The 15,730-nt window shown below is 42.6% G+C and overlaps 1 pseudogene; it reads right to left on the reverse strand.

Moving 5' to 3' along the window:
- Positions 1–1,293: 1,293 nt before the first annotated feature.
- On the reverse strand, positions 1,294–1,833 carry LOC103665510 (annotated as a pseudogene).
- Between the last annotated feature and the right edge of the window lie 13,897 nt (positions 1,834–15,730).

Raw genomic sequence — 15,730 nt, forward strand, 5'->3', positions numbered from 1 at the left:
TGTTTACACACAAACACACACACATACACACACGTGTGTTTGTATATATATATAAGCATGTGTATATGTATATGTATTTTAAAGATTTTATTTATTTATTTAAGTGACAGAGAGAGAGAGAGCACCAGTGGGGGAAGGGGCAGAGGCAGAGGGAGAAGCAGACCCCCTCTGAGCAGGGAGTCCAGGGGGCTCAGTCCTGGGACTCGAGGATCATGACTTGAGCTGAAGGCAGACGCTTAACTGACTGAGCCACCCAGGCGCCCCTGTGTTTACCTATCCTGAGCCATCCCATAAGAAACAAGCCTGTGAAATCCCAGATTGGACTTCCTAAAACAGTGTTATTGAGAGGCTAACTTTTTAAAATAGAAACTTATGAAATTTTCTGGTCTTGCTATCACATCAGTTATTCTTTGGATTTGTTTTATATGATAGCCACTATGAACGCCGCTTTGAATTGGTTGCTGGAAAATTTCAAGCCAAAATTGTTGCCTCCCTCTAGATTTCGTGATCTAAATTAGCTTCATTTCAGGCTTTAGCGAGGGGTCTTACTTCATAGGAACTGAAGTGTGGCAAAGTCCATTTTCCTATACTGATACTGGGAAGCAGGGTGGGAACCACTAATGTGCAGAATTTGCAGCCTGGAATCAGTAAATCTCCTGTTTTACAATCCGCCTGCTGCTCTCTGGAGGATCCGTAAGTGCGTGATGCTCGGTGTTTGAGAAGCTTAGGGAAGCCATATGATTGTGTTTTCTCTTCTAATATATGCATTATTTTCCCCTTGGGAAGGGGTTGTTGGATAATTTTCAACTTTCCCAAGAAGCTAATTATTTCTTCCATTATTTGATAGGAGAATTTTTTTCTCACTTCCTGTGTAAAAGCATGGGTTAATTGTGGAGTGGAAAGTGAGGAATCCAAGAGGATCTAGGACCTCAAACTCTAGCTGTTTTGGTGCAGAAGCTGCACGTTTCTTTTTTTTTCTTTTTAAAAAATTAGATCTAATTTTTAATACAACCAAATAAGACTAGAAAAAGCACCATAGGGTTAATCAGAATGAATGCCTAAGGTCTGGTAAAAAATGAGACATAAACATGGAAACCAAATTGAAGGCTGTTGGAAAGAAAAAAGAAACACTGTTTCAGGGTTAGTTTACTGTTTCCAGTGAGCCTGAAATTCATGAAGGTGCAGTATGGATTATTTTTGTATAACCCAGATCATGTAACACAATTCTTTTTATTTTCCTCAAAACCTCTTCTTAATATCCATGATTTTCTGCATTTGAGGTCCCACACTGGGTCATAACATTGGAATGTAACTGTTTACTTCAATGTCTTTGTGAAATGCATCTGCTACCTGCACGATATTTCTCATTTCTTGTTCCTTCGGCTTTGTGTATGTGTAAAACACGCTGTAGTGGGATTACATGTTGAATGCCAGCACGTTCATTTGTATCTCACGCTCATAAAACACATCCTCCAATGTCTTTCCTCCGCTGCCATCACCCACAGTCTCAAACAAAGGCTTATATAATACTCCATAACGGTCCGCTACTGTCCTCATCTGATCAGTTTTATGCTTGAGCTAACAGGTGCCACCCCTCAGGATAGAGCTCGCCCCGGTCGGGTAGAGGGTCTCCTGGTCATCTTTACTCAGTTCAGTGCCAAAGCAGTTAAGAGTGATAAAAGCACCTTTGGCAGCCTCAGACTCAAGAATAGGATGCATAATTTCTGACATCACCATGATTCTTACAGAATTTACGGAGGTAAGATGTGTACAGCTTATTGTACAGTAATTCAATATTCAGTTCATCTAGGTATTGTCAGACATACAGTCCATACAGCTCCGTGTATGGGGAAGGAGATCACAGCCGATTTAGGCTGAAACAGCTCTGGATCCTGGTCAGTTCCTGAAGATTTGCTCTAGACTGGAAAAAAAAAAGTGCTACCTGTTATGAGGAGTTATCAGAAAGAAATCTATAGGCCGATAGTCAGGGTTTTCATGACTAGTCTCCTCTGGTTTTCAGTGGCTTTCAACACAGCATGCTCAGTCCCGTTTTAACAGCAGCAGTCAGCTAGATAACCCACGTAAACCCAGCAAGCAAACCCAAAGTGGGAGAAGGAGAGTAGGCTGCACATTTCTTGATTTAAATGCAAGGCCCTGGAAAGTTGACCAAGTGTACAGTTTCCACTGGAGAAAATGCCGATCAGTCTGTATGTCTTTAGAGTAGGAAATTTAAAGGCTGGGAGCCTGCTGCTTGTTTCTTGGTAATTGGTGTGGCTACACCGTGGGTATCAAGGAAAGGAGGCTCCTTTGGAAGGTGCCCTTAAATTATGATGAGGTCCTCATCTGGAGGATACTGGAAAATGAAAACTATCATCTGTCATGTTCAATAGAGCTCCTGTTTTTATTGATTCCAAGGGATTATTATTAACTCACATGAATCCAAGACAGGAGTCTCAAATACATAGTGTTGGGGGTGGGGAAGAAATTAACCAAGGTTCTTAATGCTTTAAATGTTCATAACATTTAAGAAAAATTCCAGACTGGGGTAAGGTCAAAGTATAGGATCTGTGAACCTGGGCTCTGGCTGTCACCCTGCTTTCAAGAGACTGCGGAGAAAAATTCCAATCTGTAAGTTACACAATTAGGTTAAGCAAGTTACTGAAATTAGCCTTCAGAGGATGGAATCATTTAATGATTTTCTACTTGGAAGAGTTGCCTTCCTTTCTTTTGTTTATTCTTCAAATTTTTATTTAAATTCTAATTAGTGAACATACAGTGCAAAATCGGTTTCAGGAGTAGAATTCAGTGGTTCATCATTTACATACAACCCCCAGCGCTCATCACAAGTGCCCTCCTTTTTTTTTTTTTAAGATTTTATTTATTTATTTGACAGAGAGAGAGACAGCCAGTGAGAGAGGGAACACAAGCAGGGGGAGTGGGAGAGGAAGAATCAGGCTCCCAGCGGAGCAGGCAGCCCGATGGGGGGCTTGATCCCAGGGCCCTGGACTCATGCCCTGGGCTGAAGGCAGATGCTTAACGACTGAGCCACCCAGGCACGCCGAGATTGTTCTCTATCCTTAAGGGTGTCTTATGGTTTGTTTCTCTTTTTTCCCCCTCCCATATGTTCATCTGTTTTGTTTCCTAAATTCCACCTTTGAGTGAAATCATATGGTATTTGTCTTTCTCTGACTAATTTTCCTTAGCATAATACACTTTAGCTCCATCCAGATCATTGTGAATGGCAGGAAAGTTGCCTTGTAAATTAAAAAAGTATAGACTTATTATAAAACCTTAGTTCAAAAGTAAATACTATACTCTGATAAATGTAAGATAAAAAAGTACAAACTCGTGTAAAAATAACTAAGTTATAATGAATGCTTAAATAGTGGTCTTGTTTTTTTTTTAAATATAAATAATTTTTGTTCCTAAAAACTTTTTGTATGAAAAATGGGAAAATACAATCCTGGTTTAATATCCTCAGTGTCTTTGGTAAGTTATAAAATAAAAATCAGGTATGCAACTGGACTGTAGACCAATGATCAGTGGTCATAAAAAGACTTTAAAAATTTCTCTGCAGTGGGGCATCCAGCTGGCTCAGTCAGTGGACCGTGGCTGTTGATCTCAGGGTCATGAATTGGAGCCCCACGTTGGGTGTAGAGATTGTTTAAATAAATAAACTTAAAAATATCTCTGCACTAAAAGTCTAAACTAGCACATAGAGGATTACTCAGTAAAGTAAATTCAAGAGAACTTAATTTTAATCTAAGCTTATTTAATATTCCTGAGCTGGGTAAACATTTTCATAAGTTACATTGTTTTGGGCATTTTGAGTTTAAATGATGTCCCTGCTCTGATTTCATCATGTATAAAACAAAAATACAGTCATAGCATTTTCGTCCATATAAAACCATGCCTTTTTTTTTTTAAATATACTTTTGGGGGGGAGCAGTTTCAGGTTTACAGAAAAATTGTTTTCTGTATGAAAAATAGTTTTCATATGTTCCCTCACTCCCTAACTTGTCCCAAATTCCTCTGTCAGTAACATCTTGCACTAGTGTGGTATATTTGTTACAATTGATAAGCCAATGTCATTACATTATTTTAAAAAATATATTTCATTTATTTATTTGAGAGAGAGAGAGAGAGAGATCATGAGCAGGGGGAGGGGTAGAGGGAGAAGTAGACTCCCCACTGAGCAGGGAGCACAATGAGGGCTTTATCCTAGGACCCTGAGATCAAGACCTCAGCCGAAGACAGCCGCTCAACCAAGTAAGCCACTCAGGCGCCCTGTTGTTATATTATTAAGTAAAGTCTGTAGTTTTACGTCAGGGTTCACTATTTGTATGGTACATTCTATGGGTTTTGACAAATGTGTAATTACATGTATCCACCACTTCAATATCATACAGAATAGCTTCACTGCCCTAAAACTACCTGAGCTCCATCTAGTCTTCTCTGCTTCCCTCTTTCCCGGTGAAACCCTGGTGATCACTGATTTTTTACTGTTTTTTTACTGTCTCCAGTTTTACCTTTTTCAGAATGTCATATAGTTAAGAATCACAGTAGGTAGCTTTTTCAGATGACTCCTTTCACTTAGCAATATGCATTTAAGTTTCCTCCGTGTCTTTTTGTGGTTGGATATCTCATTTTTAAAAAATTGTAATAATATTCCATTGTGTGAATGTACCAATTTTTTATCCATTTACTCACTGAAGGATATCTTGTTACAAGTTTTGGCAGCCCCCATCTTTTCAAATTGGAATGCTGCATTAAATGGACTGTCCTAAACTTCATTCACTTACCTTATAGAGCAGACTTTGTTATGTCTTCAATTAATGTCTAGAAGTTTGTGAATGTAGTCATGGGTGCTCAAATAGAGATACAGTTTAAATATGCAATATCACAAATGACATGGAATCCTCATGTTACTCCAATGACAGTATCTGGTAAAAGTTAAGGTGTCATATTTCTCAGACAATTTTTTTTTAAAGATTTTATTTTTTTACTTGAGAGAGAGAGCTTGTGAGCACAAGCAGGGGGAGGGGCAGAGGGAGCAGAAGAAGCAGAGGGAGAGGGAGAAGCAGACTCCCCGCTGAGCAGGGACACTGGAAGATGTGGAGCTGGATCCCAGGACCCTGAGATCACGAAATGAGCTGAAGGCAGATGCCTAAACTACTGAGCCACCCAGGTGTCCCACAGACAAATTTTTAATATTAATGGTGATTATATTTTTCTTTAGTATTAACCTAACGTCAACTTCTAAAATCTCTAATTGACTTTAGGACCTTGGTCTGGTATCTTCTGCCTACACGATTGCCGCACTCGAGTGTGTGTTCCACTTCTCAGATGTCTGTTAACATTTTTCACGATTGTCATGACTGGATAGACAACTAAAAAACAGTAAAGAGAAGAGCTTACACTTCTAACAGCCGTTGTGTCACTTTCTGCTGAAGGTACTGTGAAATCTTTACATCTAGTTAATACCCAACTAACATTTTCTTACGGGAATTCAAAGCTGTACTAATGATATTCATTGGACTGTTAGAACAATTCAGGAAGGATTGAGGTTTCTAAATGCTGAGGTGGTTTTCACATTCCATTTAATATCAAGGGAGGAATCTTTATGCTCTGTGAGGCAATCTGTGTAGAGCAGCTGGGCAGTTGGAGTTGAAAATTTTCCTAAACGTTCAAGATATGGAAGTGATCTGATTTTAGGGAATGGGTATTTCTTTCTTTTTTCTTTTCTTTTCTTTTTTTTTTTACCCTAGAGAGAAAAAGAAAGAGGTTCCTGGCTTGCATGTAGAACTTACTTGCTGTGCTTTATTCAGCATGGCTCTGTGTTTGTACCAGTGTTTGTAACAGTCTCCAAGAGTAGCAATCTTCAAATTGGGGTTTTGTATTTTCTGGGGTATCAGAAATTTTTCCAAGGGGGACATAGGCACAGAAAATTTTAAGGGAATCTAGACTCCCAACATCCATGTGCACACGCTTGAAAAAGTGATGTGCTTAATCAAATGCTTGGTGTTTTAAGCCCCTTTAAAAATTAAAAGTGACATGCTTATGACTGCTCTTACAGTACTCAATCTCTTTTTCCCGTGTTACAAGAGGAAGGTGTACCACTTACCTATCCAAGATATAATTATGGTGCCTTGACCTGGGAATAAAATACTTCTGAGTACCAAAGAAAAGGACAGTTCAAAACCTGTAGCCATGAAGCCTCCTTTAACCACAAGTTTGTGTCCTTCTATATTTCTGTGAAGGGCACTGATCCTCAACAATTTTGTCCCTCAGGGGAGACACCTGGCAATATCTGCAGGCAGTTTTTTATTGCCATAACTGAGGGCCTGGGGATCAGTGCTAGAGGGGAGAGGTGGGGAATGCTGCTAAAGGTCCTGCAGTGCACGGGATACCGGATAATGAAGAATTTATTCAACTCCAAGTGTCAATAATGCTCTAGGTTGAGTAACTTTATGTTAAGGGTGATATGTGGCATAAGAAATGGGAATGTTATGGCCTGTGTTACATTATTCTGGCTTTGCATAATTCCTCAGGGGAAAGTTTGGAAGGCTAAAAAATTACATCTGATAACCTTAAGGCTTCCTTTTCCTTCTTTTTTTAAGATTTTATTTATTTGAGAGAGAGAGCACACACAAGGAGGGGGGGCGGGGCATTGGCAGAGGGAGCAGGAGAAGCAGACTCCTTGCTGAGCAGGGAGCACAAGGTGGGGCTCATCCCAGGACTGAGTCGCTCAGACACCTAGAAGGCTTCCTTTTCTTTCTTTTTTTTTTTTTATTAATGATTTTTTATTATATTATGTTAGTCACCATACAGTACATCCCCGGTTTCCGATGTAAAGCTCGATGATTCATTAGTTGCTTATAACACCCAGTGCACCATGCAATACGTGCCCTCCTTACTACCCATCACCGGTCTATCCCATTCCCCCACCCCCCTCCCCTCTGAGGCCCTCAGTTTGTTTCTCATAGTCCGTAGTCTCTCATGTTTCATTCCCCCTTCTGATTACCCCCCCTTTCTTTATCCCTTTCTTCCCCTACCGATCTTCCTAGTTCTTATGTTCCATAGATGAGAGAAATCATATGATAGTTGTCTTTCTCTGCTTGACTTATTTCACTTAGCATTATCTCCTCCAGTGCCATCCATGTTGCAGCAAATGTTGAGAATTCGTTCTTTCTGATAGCTGAGTAATATTCCATTGTATATATGGACCACAACTTCTTAATCCAGTCATCTGTTGAAGGGCATCTCGGCTCCTTCCATGATTTAGCTATTGTGGACATTGCTGCTATGAACATTGGGGTGCATATGGCCAGAAGGCTTCCTTTTCTAATTTTAAAGGATTGATGGCTCCTTAGCATTGGCAAGAAATGCTGATGGTGGTGCTTTTTAAATTTCATTCAGGTGACAGATTCATGGCAAGGTTCCAATCCTTTTCTGTTTTGGGATTAGAATATTCTCAATTTAGGGGCACCTGGGTGGCTCAGTTGGTTAAGCATTTGACTCTTGATTTCAGCTCAGGTCATGATCTCAGGGTCATGAGATCGAGCCCTGCATTGGGCTCACGCTGGGTGTGGAGCCTGCTTAAGATTCTCTCTCCTTCTCCTTCTGCCCCCCCACCCCCGCTCGCAACCGTGCTCTCTTTCTCTCTAAAAATTAAAAAAAAAATTCTCAATTTATAAAAATCATGCAAAGAAATAGTAACTTGCAACAGAGTTCCCTAAGAACTAACAGACCTACTCACTCGTCGTCTCATCTGTAGTTCACTTGCTTGTTGTTGCGTGATTCGAATCAGTGAAGGCCAAAGTCTCGACATTTACTTCTGACAGGTCACCATCATATTTTGGAGTAAAATAAACACATATTGGGAGTACTTTAATATATGTTTTCTCGAGCTTATTCTGACTTATAGGAGAAATATTTTTATTGACTTTTACCAAATATTATGGGATAATATAAAGACATTTTTCTACTTGGGTATAGGTCTATGATATACTGTTACTTCTCTGCTCATTTATTTATTTTTATTGTATGCCTACTAGATTCAGGTTAATCTGATGGAAATATTTTGTGGATTCTGCTGGAAATAATTCACATAGCAATCAGAAATAGAATTTCTGTAAACTTACACTGAGTAATGATCTAACACCTTCTCTTCATTTTGCAGTTAATTTCCACTAAGTAGCTTAAATCGTGTTCTTAAAAGCAGAAATCCACTTATGTGGGGATACAAAACAAAATGTTCCAAAATGTAGTCTTGCTTGTAATGCTCTCAACTCTAGAAATCCAGGTTCATTTATTTGGGATTAATTTCTTCCCCTTGGATGTTGATACACTGTTCTATGCCTGTCAAATGCATAATTACAAAATAAATCATTTTCTACAGTCAAATGAAATTACACACATACACAGACACAATAGTTTAGTGCCCATCTCTTTGTTATAATTTTTTAAAAAGATTATCTATTTACTTGATGGAGAGGGAGACAGCCAGTGAGAGACGGAACACAAGCAGGGGGAGCAGGAGAGGAAGAAGCAGGCTGCCAGCGGAGGAGCCTGATGTGGGGCTGGATCCCAGAACACCGGGATCACGCCCTGAGCCGAAGGCAGACGCTTAATGACTGAGCCACCCAGGAGCCCCTCTTTGTCATAATTTTCAAATGCACTTCCAGATGACATAAAAAAATGGGGGAAAGGTCTTTATTCAGAACCTATTGATTTTTAATTTCCAAAATCTGTGGGTTTGTTTCTTTCTAACCCCAGTTTCATCCAATTTGAGTTTCACAAACAAGATGCCTCTAACAGTTATTTCCTAAGAATTTTAAAAGCCTTTTTGGTATACTTCTAAGAACTGAGAAAGTGAAAGAAACTAACGTGTAAAAATAGCTTTGCAAATCAGGTAGTTTCTAATTCTTTGCTTCAACAAAATTGAAGAAGAACTCTACATTTGAGTTGTGAGATTGTTCAAAATAGTATTTAATAATAGCTCACCATGTGAGTGTTGGCATATAACTAAGAAGAAATTTTAAAAATGGGGTGAAGTTGCTACAAAAAATTCCTTCCATTCTTATACTTATTCTGTTTCCATACTTGTATATGTGGATAAGATTTTTTTAGTTCTTTATGTTAAAATATTTTTAAAGGAATAGAAATCATATGGAACTGGGTTCATAAGAACAATAAATAACTTTCATCAACATGAAGTTGGGAAAATAAAGCCCCTATCCATCTCTGTAAAAGAAACATTTCCAGTTAAATTTTACTTTAAAAAAATTTACATGTTTACCCAAATCTGTATTATTTATATTATTTTGATCAATTATTCCTAATAATTTAGTACTATCTTAATTCATCTGACTTTTCAAACACTTAGATCAGGAAAGAAAAAATTTATTTTAAGAACATATTTTATTGGAAAGAAGCATGCTAGATGGATCAAGAAAATATTTCTAAGACCAAAAATATATTAGAATGTTGGGCCAGGGTTGAGAAAAAATAATTCTATAGGGGGAGGAAAACAAAAATATGAATTCAAAAGAAAAAAAAGGAGCAATGTAAAATTTCCAACTGTTCAGGAAGAGGTTGTGCATTTTAAAAATTAGTGATGGCTGTCAACACTGGTGACATTGGTGATTAGATTCCACTGGACACGTGACAAGGTGATTAACGGTTTTATTTAAATGTGTTAATACATGTGGTGTGTTGGAAATTATATTCTTTGCAACTCTTTAGATCCATGCTGAGAATTTCAGGCCCACCTAAGCCTGTGGGAGGAGGCATATGTTTCACAACTCTCTCCAGGGATATGTGAAGGAAAGACCACTGAGTTCTTATTCCCCCTTCTCGGGTTCCCCTAATCGGAAATGGACAAGCACTTGGAGGAGTGAACCTATAGGTGTCAGCAGAGACATGAAGGAGTGGACAGTTTTGTCAGTTCTCTACCAAATAGCCCTCTCAAACTGAGGAAGGAAACATGAATGGAAAGACACAATAGTCTTGAAGCCCTTGGTATTCTGGAAGGCCCCAAAACCCGAATTACCAAATGCCAAAGCTCTCTTTTATACAGTAAGTTCTTTAATGTTTAGCGATTCTTCCCCCACTGCGAAGACCCAATTTTTTCCGTCCCTCACAATTTTCATTCCTCCCTCTTATTTACATGAAGATGACCATATTACCCCCTTTCACTACTTGGAAGAGAAAATGACCTGTGTGAGGCCAGTGGGGAAGTGGGAGTTAGGAGGTTGTAGAGCAAACCATTAGTCTTATACTTGAAGTGGTACAAACATTTAAATGTCAGGGCCAGAGCAAAATCGGGAAACAATGCAGGAAAAGAGGCACAAGTCCCTGGCCTTAGAGGACTGTAGTCCTAGAAGTCTGTCCTGAAGCAGTGGCTTTCCTCTAATGCACCACGCATCTGGGGTCCACACCAAGTTTCTTTGACTCCAGATTTGCTCCTCATATTTGCCTGGGGTGGATATCCCTTTTGATTACCCAATCACATCACTGTGTAGCACCATTTAAACACTTACACATGCTTGCTTAGAGTTTTCTTTGTTCATTTATTTAATTTTTTAAAAAGATTTTATTTATTTGACAGAGATAGAGACAGCCAGCGAGAGAGGGAACACAAGCAGGGGGAGTGGGAGAGGAAGAAGCAGGCTCATAGCGGAGGAGCCTGATGTGGGGCTCGATCCCAGAACGCCAGGATCACGCCCTGAGCCGAAGGCAGACGCTTAACCGCTGTGCCACCCAGGTGCCCCATTTATTTATTAATTTTAAAAGATTTTATTTATTTATTCGACAGAGATAGAGACAGCCAGCGAGAGAGGGAACACAAGCAGGGGGAGTGGGAGAGGAAGAAGCAGGCTCCTAGCGGAGGAGCCTGATGTGCGGCTCGATCCCGTAACGCTGGGATCACGCCCTGAGCCGAAGGCAGACGCTTAACCGCTGTGCCACCCAGGCGCCCCAAAAGATTTTATTTCTTTGAGAGAGAGAGCACGGGCGGGGAGGAGGGGCAGAGGGAGAGGGACAAGCAGACTCCCCACTGAGCAAGGAGCCAGACTTGGGGCTCCATCCCAGCACCCAAAGGCAGACACTTAACCAACTGAGCCACGCAGGCACCCTGTTTATTTGTTTTTGATCAAGTCTGGGACCTGGTTTCCTCCCATTGAATCACAGAGGAAAATTTTGGGAAATGCAAGAAGAGAGTTCTTGAAGTGGATCTCTTGAATTTAAGGTAACCATTTCTCAGGTTCCTGGGTGCCCTTCTGGTCACTCTCCGAGTATCTGGCTCAGCTTTCCCCTGGCCGGTGAAGAAGCAGGGGAGATCCGACAGCAGACCTGGCCTGCGAAGCTCAGCCGACAGGCGCTGGCCCTCCCTGGTGGAGCCTGTCATTGGGCACTGAGACTCCGGGAAAACGTGTACTGCAGATTTTGCAATTCTCCATCTTGACTGCTTCTCAGACTGACCATGAGGATGTTTTCACCAGCCTCTTGCCACACCTCCTCAGACCCAAGCAGCTGTAGGAGCTCACTTGCATGTGCTGACCCCCCAGGCCTGGCTTCCTGACCACACTGTGTGCCGGCCAGGTTGACTTGCCTTCCCGAAGGGCATACTCCCTTCCATCCTGTGTCGCGCATCTGTGAGTCACCCTAGCCTAGGAGTGGCGGGATACTGTGACCCTCACATACTTCGTGTGGGAAACCCACCAGTCAAGCTGAAGAGGCCTGGTATCCTCACCCGCGTTTACTCAAGCTTTTCATCCAAATTATTCAAATTCCGCCCTAATAGCCAGAGCACCGCGGACAAGCAGGCCGGCATTTATGTCCGTGGTGATTATAAGGCCAGGAAGGCGGCTCTGAGAAGGGAAGAGGAGAGGGCTTATGCTTGTCCCTAGGCTGGGACTCTGGTCTTGCTAAGGCACCCTGCCCCAGCCTGAGTTCCTGGTCTGAGAAGAGACTTCCTTTCCCACGTGTCCCTCCGAACCTCGTCTCAGGCTGAGGGACACGGCGTGAGGCCCAGAGGCTGGTGCGAGAGAGAAGGCTGTGGCACAAAGGCAGGCCACCTCACGTTAAAGGAACGAGTTACGCACCCGGACAAACGTGATGAGAACGGAGGGAATAGATGTCCGACTCCAAGTATTCTCCAGGCACCCTCCCCAAGGGCCTGGATCCCTTTCACCGATCCCGCGAGGACAAGAGCACTCGTGCGCCGCCTACCAGTAGAGGGTCTGAGTAAGGGTCTGGGCAGACCTCCCCTCCTCTCCCGTCGGGGACGAGACCCATTCTCACTGCTCTCCCCACCTCGCTCCAAGGCGCCACGGAGAGAATCGGAGAGAAACCTAGAGGTCCGTATCCCTTCCTCACTGCCCCAGCTGGGTGATGCCAGGGGGACACGATTACGTCCCCAAATCTCACCCTGCATTAGCGTCACCTGCGCCTTCTTCGGGTATTTGCAGAGAGCGCCACTGGACGCCCTCTTCCTCCAGGCAGGCGCTCCGGGACAACAAGGGACCTCCCCTGGAGCCTCGGGTTTCCAGCCGCAGTGACCCCTTCTGTCCAGGTCGTCGCACCGGGCGCTGGCATTTCAGTGAGGGCCATCCGAGGCGCGGAGCAGCGGGGCCCGCCAGGTGTCTCCCTGCGGGCGCTGCTGTAGGTGAAAGACCGAGTTCTCGGAAAGCGCAACCGCGGGCTCGCAGGGGCGCGCCGGCCCCGCCCACCACAAGGCCCTGGCTATGATTGGCTCCACTGAACGTCAGTCAGAGCTCGGCGCGGTGGGGGCGGGGGGAGCGCTGCGGGAGCCCACTGCTTAAAGCCCTGCGGGGTTAGCACATGTTCTCTGGAGAAGTCTCTTCTCCGGGTGCCGTAGGGCAGTCCAGCGACGACCTGAGAGGCCCAGGCCTCAGTCACCATCCCCGAGGTTCTCCCAGCTTGTGTGCGCTGCTCCTGCTCCCAGGGCCGGGATCCCTGTACTCCGCTTCGCCCGCCTGCAGTCTTAGCTCCCAGGCTCCGCCCCGCATCCCCCGGGCGCGGGGCAGCCAGGCCCGGGATCCGCGGCCGAGAAACACTGTGTGTGGCCTGGGAGTCCCTGTGCGGCTGCTGTGCCCGCGACCTGACTCCCACCTCTCCAGGCCCTGAGCGGCTGCGGCCCAGCAAATTAGCGCCCGCGGGGAGGGACGGGGGTGTGCAGGGCGGGGGAGGGAGAGAGCTGGACGAGGAGGAAGAGGCGGCAAAGTGGGGAAAGGGGCAGGGGACAGTGGGAAGAGCGCGGGGGAGAAGGTTGTGGGGGAGGAGGAGTGTTAGCAGCCAGCGAAAGCTCTTTCTTCTCGTGGTCCCACTCCGGTGGCTTCTCACCTCAATTCCCTTCTCATCTGCTCACCTCTGCGGGTGAGAGGAGCAGCGGGGGGATTTCAAGAAGCGTTCTCGGGTTCTTCCTGTGCTGCAGCATGAAACAGGGACTTCGAATCTAAGTCCACTTCAGCTTAATTGGTAAATGCTAATCTTGACTAATCCTGGTATCTTCCCCATTGGCAGGTGGAAGGGAGGGACGTCATCTGTTCATGAATGGAATACTTTGAAACCGCAGGTACCATGGATGTGGAAATATGGAGTCGTGGGAATCCCCAGCACTGGTCACACTCCTAAGTCCACTTCGAAATCTCGTTCACGACACAGAATGGAATAAGTAATATATAAATACATAATAAAAATGTATATATTTATATACAACATTTTTATTTATAAATATATAATACATAGTAATATAAAATTTAAATTATATATAAATATATACATATATATTTAGTGGAATGGAATAGAATAAAATAGATCAATGTTCACAGATGTTGGAGAGGATGTGGAGAAAGGGGAACCCTTTTACGCCGTTGGTGGGAATGCAAGTTGGTACAGCCACTTTGGAAAACAGTGCGGAGGTCCCTCAAAAAGTTAAAAATAGAGCTACCCTATGACCCAGCAATTGCACTATTAGGTATTTACCCCAAAGACACAGACATAGGGAAGAGAAGGGCCATATGCACCCCAACGTTCATAGCAGCATTGTCCACAATAGCTAAACTATGGAAGGAGCCGAGATGCCCTTCAACAGAGGAATAGATAAAGAAGATGTGGTCCATATATACAATAGAATATTATTCAGTCATCAGAAAGAATGATTATTCAACATCTGCATCAACATGGATGGGACTGGAGGAGATTATGCTAAGTGAAATAAGTCAAGCAGAGAAAGACAATTATCATATGGTTTCACTCATTTATGGAGCATAAGGAATAGCAGGGAGATTGATAGGAGAAGGAAGTGATGTACTGTATGGTGCCTAACAACATAATAAAAAATAAAAAAAATAGATCAATGTTCAATGCCGATCACCATGCTAAATGACCATTAGATTTGAGATGGGATAGAATAAAATAGAACAGAAAATGCCAGCATGTATCACAGGCAGTGAGCATAACCATAGTTTCATGTAATATTTGTTTCTTTTAAACATATGTGTTTATGTTTGTGTGTGTTGCAATTTATATATATATAAATATACATACATTAGAAAAAAGTTTGAAAAACACTGATCCTTCTCTTAGAACTGAACTCCTGGTGCCCTTGCTCCCAAAGTAACCCAAGGCTTTCTCCCTGTGAGCCCTGCCCTCCCCCCACCCCTTAGATTCATCTATAAGGAAAAGAGCCCTAAGCCAAAGAGTGACATTTCTTCAGGACATGGTAGGTGATAGAAAGGAGCTTTGAGGGTACCACACAATGATCTACTCACAATTTTTCAGTTACACTGAATCCTTTTTCCTGCAGAAAAAATTGAATTGACTGTTGAATATCTTCCCACAAAGGAAACACAAGCCCTGATGGCTCTACCAGTAAGTCGCAAGGTACACTCAGAGAAAAAATAATTCCAATCCTACAGAAGTCTTTACAGAACATAAAAAGAGGATATAGCCCCTCCTCATTTTATGAGGCTGGTATAACCCTTACACTAAAAACTTGACAGAGACCCTACAAGAAAGGAAAATTATAAGTCAATCTCACCCATGAATATAGATTTTAAGAAATCCTGAACACAGTTCACATGGACTCTCACACAGGAAAAATACATCTCACACTCAAATAAAAGAGGAAATCATTAATTTCTTGGGAAAGCTGAAGGTTGTACAGTAGCACTTGTCTTCCAAGAAAAAGAAAGGACAACATGCAGACATCTAGAAGAGAAAAAAAAAAAATCACACAGCTTCCATATGATTCTTCACTGCAAAAAACAACACAGAACCTCTGTGTTCTGCATTGTGTATTTAAACCCAGCTGGGTTATTCTTAGTGCTCTCCATGGAGATTGTCTCCATCTTAGCCTCATTGTTCTTTTTTTAATTAAAAAATTAAAAAAAATTTAAAAGATCTTATTTATTTATTTGAGAGAGAGTGCACACACAAGCCAGGGAAGAGGCAGAGAGAGAGAGAAGCAGACTCCCTGCTGAGCAGGGAGCTGGTGCGAGGTTTGGGGCTCAATCCCAAGACCTTGAGATCATGACCTGAGCAAAAGCCAGATGCTTAACAACTGAGCCATCCAGGCACCCTTTAGCCTCATTTTTCTCAAAGAATCACTTACTTCAAATCAGATAAAATTATAACTCGATCAACTTAGGAGAACGAATGATAGAACCTAATACAGAAATTGCAATCATTCTACTCGATCAGT

Source organism: Ursus maritimus, unplaced genomic scaffold (genome assembly GCF_017311325.1).
Source record: "Ursus maritimus isolate PB19 unplaced genomic scaffold, ASM1731132v1 scaffold_30, whole genome shotgun sequence".
In the NCBI taxonomy this organism is placed as follows: Eukaryota; Metazoa; Chordata; class Mammalia; order Carnivora; family Ursidae; genus Ursus; species Ursus maritimus.